The sequence below is a fragment of the Lactuca serriola genome, chromosome 2, assembly GCF_051521515.1.
Source record: "Lactuca serriola cultivar US96UC23 chromosome 2, Lser_US96UC23_V15, whole genome shotgun sequence".
Classification (NCBI taxonomy): Eukaryota; Viridiplantae; Streptophyta; class Magnoliopsida; order Asterales; family Asteraceae; genus Lactuca; species Lactuca serriola.
In genome coordinates this window covers 148,612,369-148,624,275 of record NC_136409.1, presented here as the reverse complement: position 1 = coordinate 148,624,275, position 11,907 = coordinate 148,612,369, and the positions used below count along the sequence as shown (strand labels likewise).

Sequence of the window (11,907 nt, the reverse complement as noted above, 5' to 3'; positions counted from 1 at the left end):
ATTCCATATATAGAAATATTATAGCAAGAAATTGAACAAATGTTCTTGTATAGGTAATAATAAGTCGACCCATATGCTTTAGATATAGGATCAAATCATACATGCTAAAATATTCACTTATTCTAAGTTTTCAAATGGTTTGAGCATTGTGAGAAAAGGATTAGAGTTTTATGTGACTAAAGTTGTTAAACAACTTATAAGAACACTCTAAGGTTTTGTCGAAGATTGGTTTCTTGTGGATAGTTGGAAGTATCATATTATTTGGGAAGGACCATAGTGACACGTTTTGGATTGAGATGATTCTTGGTCATAATTGGTGGTCATATGTGAATATGGAAGTGTTTCCATAATGGGAGATATTTATACAATCTACACGCGAGTTGGAAATTTTAATTCAAGAGAAGTGTCCAAGGAGTGTACCTTAAGTTAGAGACATCATTACGATAGAATTGTTTCAAGTAACAAGTTTCAGTGAAACATTCCATAATATCAAAGGCTCAATCTCTCTAACTTTAGAACCTCAACATCACAAAAGGTCAATGCATGTAACGATAAAATTTCACTACATCTTAGATAATGATAAGAATTAGAAATTGTGAATTAAGCATCATTGGAGTAATGACCAGTCAGTCTGTTCACAAAGGAAGGACCATAGAGATGCATACTATGCATAACATGGCATGACTGATGTTATTTAATTCAAGTGGTTACTTGATTACACGAAACAATCTACAATGAATAAATTCGTAATTGTTATGGTGATTAAATAATATATATATATATATATATATATATATATATATATATATATATATATATATATATTCAGTAAGTATGATACTATAGCTAAGTCGTTTATTATTATGTTTCAATTTTTATGTTTACTTCGCCGAGTAATTTAAATATTATTCAAAGTCGTTGATACTTTTGGGAGTCGGTAATGATTTAAGACTGTCATGGAGTGTTAATAGAATTATTCATGGTAAAAGTGTATTACATGAAGATTGCTATTATGCTCATGAGTGCTTGACGGGCTTTTAAGTATTGGATATACCCACAATTAGAGATTACTTCATGGAGTCTATCACAAGTAATTCAAAGATGATAACTTACTATTCTTCAAACGAAGATACATAAGTTGTAATTTGCAAGTTATTTGTGCAGCGATATTACGTAAATGCATAAGTAACTTGATGTTATAAAACGTAATGTCATGTGTGATTTGATGAGTAAAGGTTATAATTATGTAATCAAAGTTTATTCGTTCCTTTTTCCTTAACAAGAAAATCGATATCTTTTGGCCCCTCGGTGATTTAATGTTAACATTCATGTGCAAGGCCTTGCCCAGACTAAAAAGATATGTGCGATTAGTAGTTTGAATCCAGTCATCATAAATCAGAAACCGGGAAGCATAATTTTGGACCATGATATTGATTTGTATCCATGTATTGTGTTCGTATGATATCTTGTAGAATGAAGGAATAGCTGATCAATTATCTTAGGGCAAACGTTTGATTTGAATCAGAGTTCGCTAGTGGCTTCAAAAAACACACTTTACTATTTGGTTCAAGGTTTTACTTGTAATTGGAGATATAGACTTATCCAAGTGGGACACTGTTGGATTAAGGTGTCTAAGATCATAAGTAAATTAGTATATACTTGTAATTAAAAGAAAAGTCCTTTTCGGGTTTCCCCATAACTAGAAATTGATTAGAATAACGTTCATGGAGAGAGGAAATAATTTAGTAGTTTATTATATGATTAATGGATTAATTAGAAATAGTAATAATTAATTAAGAATTAATCATAAGTAATTTGGAAATTAACTCTGGGTTATTTAGAATTAATTATGAGTGCAAGGGCTGAGCTATAATTGTTCAATAGTTGAACAAAAGAGAGGATCTAGAAGCGTCCAACATGTGGACAATTTTAGATGCCCTATTAGGTATTATGGAAGAATCCATTTGATAATTAGGAAACTAGATAGTTACTGAATTTGAAATATTATTATTATATGCTCAATTTTAGGGTTTCTAGGTTTCCCAACAACTATATAAAGGGTTATAACCCTTAGTATTTTCGACCATCACTTCCTTGGAATAACCTAACCAAATTTCTGCGTTCCTATTGTCTTCTAGTTTCTAGGGTTTGGGTGGGAGCCATTAGAGGCATCCTCCTTTTGGTTCTTGCTTTCTGAAGATTAAAGAAAGGATTCAAAGAATTGTTTGCTATAACAATTCAAAATGTATGTAACCTTAATCTTATAAATTTAATTATAACATAGGGTGCTAGTAGTTTCATTATATGTTGCTTTCAATGTGTTAAGACATAGATCCAGTAGGTTGCATGTACCCTTAATTGTTAAGAGTTTTTCCACAAGTACATTGGTTATATACAATATAATATATTACTTGATGATATTCTGGTTTTTATGTTTGTAATTATGCTTAAAATGTTATAAAAAGATGTTAATTTGTTTATTGATGCCATAATTTAGTAGTAAATTAATAAAATTGGGGTCTGTTGAGTTATAAGTTTAATTCCAGATGTTAACACGTGGATTAATGACATGACTGTGAAACTAGTGTTTAATAGCTTTATATTCTAGGTATTTCATATTGATAAATTATTGTTTATGTTTTGTTTAGGTTTTTAGTTATAATTCATATTTAATTTGATTACGTGTTTCATATATATTGTTACTTATTCTTTGAATGTTACAAAACGTTGATTTTTGTTATTACTTGACTGTAGTTTGTATATTTTGGATATTTTGTTCTGATAAATATTTATATGCATTGATTTTACTTTTCATGATGCAACTAAACTGAATGGTAACCTACATATAAACTAACCGAAGAAGCTAAGTAGTTTGCAAAATATGATCGACTAAAGCATCTTAACCTGGTGTAGGAAGCGATGCAATGAAATGAATATTGTTGATCGAATTGATAAACTATTTGCAATAATTTAACGGTTAATGAATTTGTAGTCTTCTTCTCTTTGAATATTGGCTATATTTTCTATATTTTGAACAATAGGTATGATTGAATGTTTGGTAAACAATAGTTATGGTTTGAAGGTTTGATGATTGGTGAATGTTTAATAAAACAATAACGTGCTTGAACAATAGTTATGTTTTAAAGGATAATACATGAAATGTTGTAGTTTGCATCGTGTAATGGTAGTAATATCTTTCACATATTAGAGGAGTTTAAAATTAAAGTCTGTATGTATACTATTTTATCAAAATAATATTGTATGTTTTATGCTATAATACGTATATGTATAATATTCAAATAGAATAATTTTATGTGTTGTTTGTTATCATAAATTGATGTTTGTGTCTTTTGTTTTTAGAATTTAAGTCACAATTCAAGGTAAATTTTATAAGTAGAGTGTATGGTGTTGAAAATAATTAGAATGTTGTAGTTAATGATGTATGGTGTTTATAATATAATAAAATAAAATTCTAGGTTTTTTGTTAAATAAGTTCATTTATTTACGTGAAAATAATATATATATATATATATATATATATATATATATATATATATATATGTAGAATATTCTGATACAATTATGTTATAGGTTGCATGTTTCATAAATGTAACATATTATTCTAATAGAATAATGTTGTAGATTTCCATTTAAATAAGTTGATTTATTACATAAAATAATATGTATCTGTGTATGATATTTTAATAGAATAATATTATATGTTTTATGTTTTTATAATATATATGTAGAATATTTTAATAAAATATTATTCCATGACATTCTAAGTTATATGTAAAATATTCTAATACAACAATGCCTAATTAAAATTAGGCTTTTTTTTAAGGGTAAATGTCACTGTAACCCAATCAACTATCGGGTTTTGTTTTAAAAGTTCCCTCGTCTTTTTTTTTTGTTCTCTAGGGGTATAATCTTGACTTTTACGGTTTTAAAAGGTCCCTTTTAAGAAAATGAAGGGGTCACCCGGTGAACCCCTTCCTAATCAGTAATATAAACCGCCATGTCATTTAATGAAACTTGCCATCTCATAAACCTTTCTCTCATTCTTCTCTACCTGTCATCATGTTTAGATTCAAGTTCACGAACACAATGTAAAAAAACTTCCGATTACAGACTTCGACTAGCTTCCTGAGTTAAAAAAAAAGGGTACTTATACTCAGCAACAAATTCTTAAATTCTCTGTGTATATATTTACTGCTCTCTTCACCTTCAACTGCCATGAGAGATCACCTTCATCTAACATCGTTCTCACCAATTTTTCTTCCACTTTTCTTCAAAAACAACCTAAAATCACGCAATTCTCCATGCCCCAGACAAAAAATGAATTCAAAATGAGTTTAATCATCATAATTTTCAGAAAACAATCTGTGAATAATGTGGATTTTCTTTTCGATCTTACCTTAATAGAATTTGCAAGCTTGTACTCATGCATGATCCAATTGGTTTTAGACCCGTTTTGGGGCTTTGCCTCGGTAGAAGACCAGAGTTTTCTTCAAATGGTTATGTGTTGTGCTAAATTGGTTGAAAATAGAGGCAATATGTATCCTGTGTGTAGGGCCCAAAAGAAATTAAAAATCGAGATATAGGGGTTCCGGTGGTCTCTTCCCCTTCGAGTCATGAACAGAGCTATTTTTTTTGTTGTTGTGTATGTCTCTCACCCCGTCCCTTCAATCGTTGGCTTCCAAGCAAGATGGCTTCTAACCTCCAAGCGATTTGGAAACCGTCTGTCATCTTCAACCTCCAATACCACCACCAATCACCATCGTCTTCCACCACAATCGTCCACATACATGAAACACGATTCTAGGTTTGAGAAAAACGATTCCACATGGATTCCAAGCAAGATTATCAACTAACAAAAACAAAAACACGTGAAATCGCAATGAAGAAGATAGTTGAACCTATTGCAGACTCATGCCCTCCGAACTCCAATCGCAAACCGACCATCAGTTTCTTCAGCCTTTGCGTAGCATCCTTGTTGGGTTGTTGTGATGCTTCACCGATTTGTACATCCATGTAAATCAGTATGAAGAGTAGATTCAAACCTGGGATACCAAGTAAAGAGAGAAACCTAATCAGAATAAGGAGAAATCTCTAAGGCGAAGGTCGATGCGAGCGAATCGGGAAGGTGGGTGTCTTGCTTGAACATGAACATAAAGTCTTATGTGGTGGGTGAGGATGCGAGTGACATGTATTATAGTTTAATTTTCCTTTTACTGAAAAATGCTAAATCATTAAGTAGATCGGCAATTGCAAGTCAAGTTCCCTTTTTAGCAGGTAAAAATTGATTTTATGCCTCTAAACTGCAAAAAGATAACATTAAGGACCTTTTAAAACAAAACCCGATAGTTGATTGGGTTACGGTGACATTTACCCTTTTTTTAACAATCACTTATATGATATTAATATTCTAAATATTTAATATTTTTATAATGTGTTGTTAATATATAATATTATGAAATTATGTGTAATATTATGACATTAAAATGTACTATTTTAAAATTATGTTGTAATGTGTACAATTAACTTATATAATATAAATTTCTAATATTATATGTAATATTATGATATAATATTATGTATTTATAATTGATAGTGTTACATGAATATATAGAATAATATATAGGGAACAAAATTAATTTATAGAAAAGAAAAGTTTATGACATTAATGTGTAATATTCCAAAAGATTGTTATACGGTGTAATATTATATTATAAGATGTAATATTCTAATTTGGATCATCCTTCTTTTCAACTATGTAGGAAACCAAATAAAATGTAGGAAACCAAAATAAAAATCTTTTCAAACTAGTGAGAAGCATATAAGTTTATAAAATGAAATGAATACTTTTAGGATAAATATCAAATTTGTCTCTAAAAGTTGAAAGGTATTCTGAAAATCTGATAGACTGAAAACCAAATTTCAAGTTTGTATTTTAAAAAATATACCATAAGGTTAAACTATTTAATAATATATCGTTAACATGTAATATTATGAAATTATGTGAAATATTTTGATATTAAAATGTAATATTATAAATTATGTTATACCATATGAAATGAACTTATATTATATAAGATTTTAATATTATATTTAATATTTTGAATTTACAATTTATAATGTTTCAAGAATATCTAGAATAATATGTCGGAAACCAAAATAATTTATACAACAAAATTGTCTATTAATAATGTGCAATATTATGAATTTATGAATACCATTATGATATTAATGTGTAATATTATGAAATTATGATATAAAGTATAATATTCTGAAATTATATTGTAATATTCTAATCTGTGTCACCTTTCCCTTTAACTGTATACCTTTAACTGTATAGGAAACCAAAGTTACAACTTTTTCAAACCACTGAGAACCACATAAATTTTACATAGTGAAATGAATGTTTTTAGGATAAATATCAACTTATTCACTAAAGGTTGAAAGTTATTCTAAAAAATCTTATTGTTTGAAAACCACATTTCATGTTTGTACTATAAAAAATCCATCATAATGTTATATTGTTAGATAAAAGAAGGAATGATGGATTTCAAAAAGATCTTAAAATGTCGTATTCATATAACATTGCATCAGAAGCCATAAACATGCTTGTAACACATAAAATCTATTACACATTCATTAATCTTAGCACATGCTATCGAAAACTTTTAGTTTGAAACATTAAAGTTCCTTTCAAGTTAGGGATTCACCAACTAAATTTTTCTACAAAAAAGAAAAATGAAAGAATTTTAAGAATTGATATAGATTAAAATAAATACTATGTTTTAACAAGTGATTCCATGGATTATGAATTATACAATGATATTCAAAACTTTCAATTATGGTATTCAATTAATCTAATCAGAATAATGTACACTGATAAATAATCACATCATGTAATAACATATAACTGATGGTATCCAATTAATCTAATCATAATAATGAATATTCTTATGAAAATAATTATAAACACCCCCACTGTTAACATACACTAAATTTAAAAGAATAAAAAAAATCAAAAAATCAAATTGTTAATTACAAAGCTATCTTGGATTCATGATTGATTTTTTTTTGTTATGAAGAACTGAATTGATGATATTCTTCGTTGTGATGAATTTATAAATCATCCATACCAAAATGATGATTTTCTTTATTGTGATGAATATCTAAATCATCTGTACTTGTTATCATGTTTTGGAAATTAATAAGAGTAGTCAACATTGCATCATTTTACACTAGTTGTGAATCATGTTTTGCAAGTATATTATATAATTAAAGGGGAATTTAGCCATGTGAATGAAGGAGTGATACATCAACTCTTTTTTCATTCAAGGCTCTCATCAAACTGGTAGACATCTTTATTTTTGTTACTAGAATGTTGATAAAACACTAAAGTTAACAGCTTTTATGTTTTATTTATACACTAAAAATACATTCTTTTAAGAACATTATATTTTAAACAGAAAATTATAAATATGATATATACTTAATAACATATGAGTGATGTTTTGAATTATTCTAAATAGAATAATGTAGTAAGCAATGCAATTAAAAAACGAACAACATCCTAATTAGAATAATGTACTATGTAATGTTCTACATATCTGGAAAATAATATACTTGTAGGATAATGTACTATGTAATGTAACTCATCATACAACACATAATGTAAACTTTGAACATATTCAAACAAAACCATGCTAAAAAAGAATCTCCAACATTTTGTGTTTGAATAAAAACATATTTAAACAAAACTATGATAAAGTTAATAAGAGTTGTTAATGTTGAATCATTTTACACCATTTCTTACTCGCATTTTGGAATCATAATCCTATTCTTAAAGAGGACTTTATTCATGGGAATGAGGGAGTGATACATCATACTTTTTATTCATTCAGGACTTTCATCAAACATCATCAAACAAGTTTAATTCATGTATATTCTAAGAGAACTTTCTCAAGAACACTAACTGTTTTGTACAAACCTCGTTAATTTGATAGAAAGAACTCAAAATGAATTGAAGATTCGTTGTTATCGCTTGCTTCTCTTCAAGTATTATGTGCACGAAGGTGGAGAAAAAAATTTAAAGCATGAAACTGATGATTGATTGTTGAAATCAATTGCTACATTCTTCATGTGAGTTTGCTAAAAATTTCATATGAGTTGTTTAATTTATGATCGCTTTATTGAAATCTTCATCTTGATTGCTTCCAAACTCATCATCAGACACATTTAGGATTCTTTTAGCTTAATTTGATGAAATCATCATATCAAATCATTTATAAATTGACTATCAATTGTTGAAATTGATCTCAATCTAATGTTTGTGATAGAAATGTGAACCATGAATTGATCTCAATTTTGGGCTTCCATGAAAAATGTAAATCGATCTAACTCTTTGGCTTCCAAGAAACCTGACATGATTTTGGTATGTCAGTGTTGATTGAGATAAAAGTCAAGCGGATAAAAATCTGAAGAATGAAAATGAAAATTGACCAAACAACCCGTAATAATCTAATTAGGTGCCTTAATCAAACTTAATAAACCTCACGTTTGTTTGTGAACCACATGATCAATTTTGATCAAAGGCCGAAAGTTAGTCCCCTTGTCTCACAAAATCTCATTTATCTCTCTCTCTCTCTCTCTCTCTCTCTATATATATATATATATATATATATATATATATATATATATATATATATATATATATACTAGGTGTAAGACCCATGTATTACATGAGCTCATTTTAAAGAAAAAATATATAAAATTCTAAACATTTAAGAAGTTTGAATTTATAAGAAAAAAAAAATAGAAAAATATTGAATTATTAAAATTAAATTGTTTGTTTTTTAATTAAACAAATAATTTAGATTAAAAAAAAGGAAACTAATAAAATTTTAATTTAGAAAATTTAAAATTAGAAGAAAATCAATTAATGAAATTGATATGCATTTATTAATTTATTTATTGTAATTATTACATTTAAATATTATGTGGAAATTAATAAAATGAAAAAACCACAAAATACCATGTGGAAAAAAATTTAATTGAAAATAACCACAAAATAACATGTAGCCAAATGAATGAGATTATGACATGTGACAAAAAATACTTTATTTATTAGAAATGATATATAAAATTAAAAAGGCATACAATAGTGTTGTTAAGTCGGATCTTGATCGTAGAATAAGATTTATGACCCTACAAGTTAAAACCGACTCGATTGTAGTTGGATTAGTTTGTTAACAAGATCATATATCTAAAATCGTAGGATCGTAAGAAAGATGGTAAGATCTTACAATGATCTGAGAGAGGGTATGCTAAACCTTGAATTCCATGCGGAAAAGTGTAGACTATGGCTATAAAGACTTGTTCCGAACTCACTCCAGATGTTTTCCCACTTACAGAAAGTTCACTCTAGAAATGTGATTTTTGTCACCATATGAATGGAACAAACAGGCCACTGTGATCACCAGATGCCTACTAAAATAAACCTAAGGGAACAATCAATGAGTGATACTATATGAGGAATATTTGCAGCAGATTCATATTTGAAGTACATTAACAGCTTACTAAAATCTCTTAAATACATTCATTTGTCTAGGCAGTAGGGAATAAAAAAAGAATCACTTCCGTAGAAGCAGCTTATAAGCGCACTAATTTCTTTCAGAGAACCCGAGTTTGCAATTCACTGATATCGACTCTCAAACTGCTTACATACAGTATTTTGATTAATATTTCATCATCCATGTTTGGTGCTAATTATTTGTACATCTGACTCTGACAAGACTAAATCACAATGTTTTGTCACAATATATTGATATGATCATTGGAATATGAGTACTTATATATATATATATATATATATATATATATATATATATATATATATATATATATATATATATATATATATATATATATAATACACGTTATGTGTGTATGTTGGTGTTGATTCTCTCAACTTGAATCTGTTCATTAGTGCTCTCCATTGTTATTCATATAATAATGAGTCCTTAAAGTTTTTGGTTATATAACGAGTCTTTGATGATGCTGAACTACTATTGTTTTGATGGACATGCTACGTATTTGGTTTTCTCAATCAGATGTCCATACATTCTCCACTTCATCGTGTCAAGTATCTAGAAACTCTTATATTAATTAAGTGAGATGACGTTACCTTCTACATATATAATGAGCCATTAACCACATTTCCAAGTCTGCTTGTTGAGTGTTACTGCTCATATACATCAAAGAAAGAAGTAGACAATGAAGTGTCCAAAAAACAAAGGTTGAATCTACTATTTTCAGAAAGGTTAGTAGTTTTACTTGTTTTTGAGGAAGTACTACGACAATGAAAGGTTAATGTAACACATGCTAGTCATTAATGACTGCAGCTATATATACTTTTTCAAGTTCAGCTCATGTCCCTTTTTTACTTTATTACATACACTGAAACACAACTCAATTTACTGTAAGTTATATTTCTATTTGACATACCTAATTGGTCATGATCTTCAGATGTAAATTTAATCAATATGCCGTCACACATGTTGTAGCGGTTTTTACGCATGTACATCTAATGTGTACAAAAACCTTATTAGCTGTCAAGCCTTTTATGCATCTCTACCCTCTAGCTCCACGATGTTGACAAAACATTGGCAATTAATTTGTTTCGTGTTATCAAAATAAAACATAGATCTCAATAATTGTGACATTTCTTTCAGGATACTTTTCGTATTAACTTGCCAGAAAAAAAGTGATGCAATGAACCTTGACATACACAAGCATTTAATTAATACATATCAAGTTTTGAAGCCAAAAAACTAAAGAAAAGTAGGCACAACAATGATAAAATATGATCCGCATGAGAAGCAAAAACAAAAAGCATGAGTTTTTAACCAAACTAAAGTTAAAAGAGATGCTTCAAACTAATTATTAAATGCAAATAATTAAGTTAAATTGAGATGAAATTAAAAAGTTAGTTGGGGAAAATAATAAGAAAATTGAACAATGATAGATGAAAAAGAAAAGTAAAAGAGAAACAATCAAGTAGTACTTACTTGTGTAGATTTGTAATTGGCCACTGCTAATTAACAAGAACATGAAAAAGACAACACAGTGTAGAAGGAAATTCTTCATGTTTCCTCTGTATGAAAAATTGTTGGGCATGAGTGATTGAAGCTGCAAGGATGACCTGGTAATTATCCTCCCCTTACCCTACCCCTAAACACATGTATATTAACACAACACTAAAAACCCACAAAAAGACAACTGAACATATATCTAGCCTATAAATTATCTATATATATAGCACAAGCACAAAAAGGAGACACGGTTTGGCACTTCCAGATCATGCTGGCAGCTTCAATCTCTCAAACCAACATGAACACAAGAACTCATCGAACAAAGGGTGCAACAAGACTCAAACTTTTGGTGAAAAGTTATTTTTATGGCTCCAAAACGACCCTGCGGCCTCAACCCTAATTAAGATAGAGGAGAGGAGAAGAAATACAGAGGAACTATGCATCTTTTCCGTTTGTAACAGTATCACCATATATAGAGAGAGATCTCAACAGTAGTGAGGATTTGTAGCTTTCTTCCAGCTATTCAAAGTTGACTTATTCATCTCTCTCTCACTCTCTCACACACACACACATTAACACAAACACACACACACACACACTCTCTCTCTCTCTCTATATATATATATATATATATATATATATATATATATAGAGAGAGAGAGAGAGAGAGAGAGAGAGGTTCAAATGATTCTTACATCTATTGTGTGGTAGAATGCACCAATCATAATTTATTTAAAATTAAATTATTATTTAATCAAATAATGATACATATTAAACGATTTCCATAATTATATGTATATTA

At 28.7% G+C, this 11,907-nt stretch overlaps 1 long non-coding RNA gene across 1 annotated transcript; it reads right to left on the bottom strand.

Moving 5' to 3' along the window:
• Positions 1-4,024: 4,024 nt before the first annotated feature.
• On the bottom strand, positions 4,025-11,695 carry LOC145086962 (uncharacterized). The gene is made up of 3 exons (XR_013700704.1): positions 11,082-11,695; positions 4,418-5,063; positions 4,025-4,318 (listed from the first exon to the last, which is right to left on the bottom strand). It is a non-coding gene; the product is annotated as an uncharacterized LOC145086962 (long non-coding RNA).
• Between the last annotated feature and the right edge of the window lie 212 nt (positions 11,696-11,907).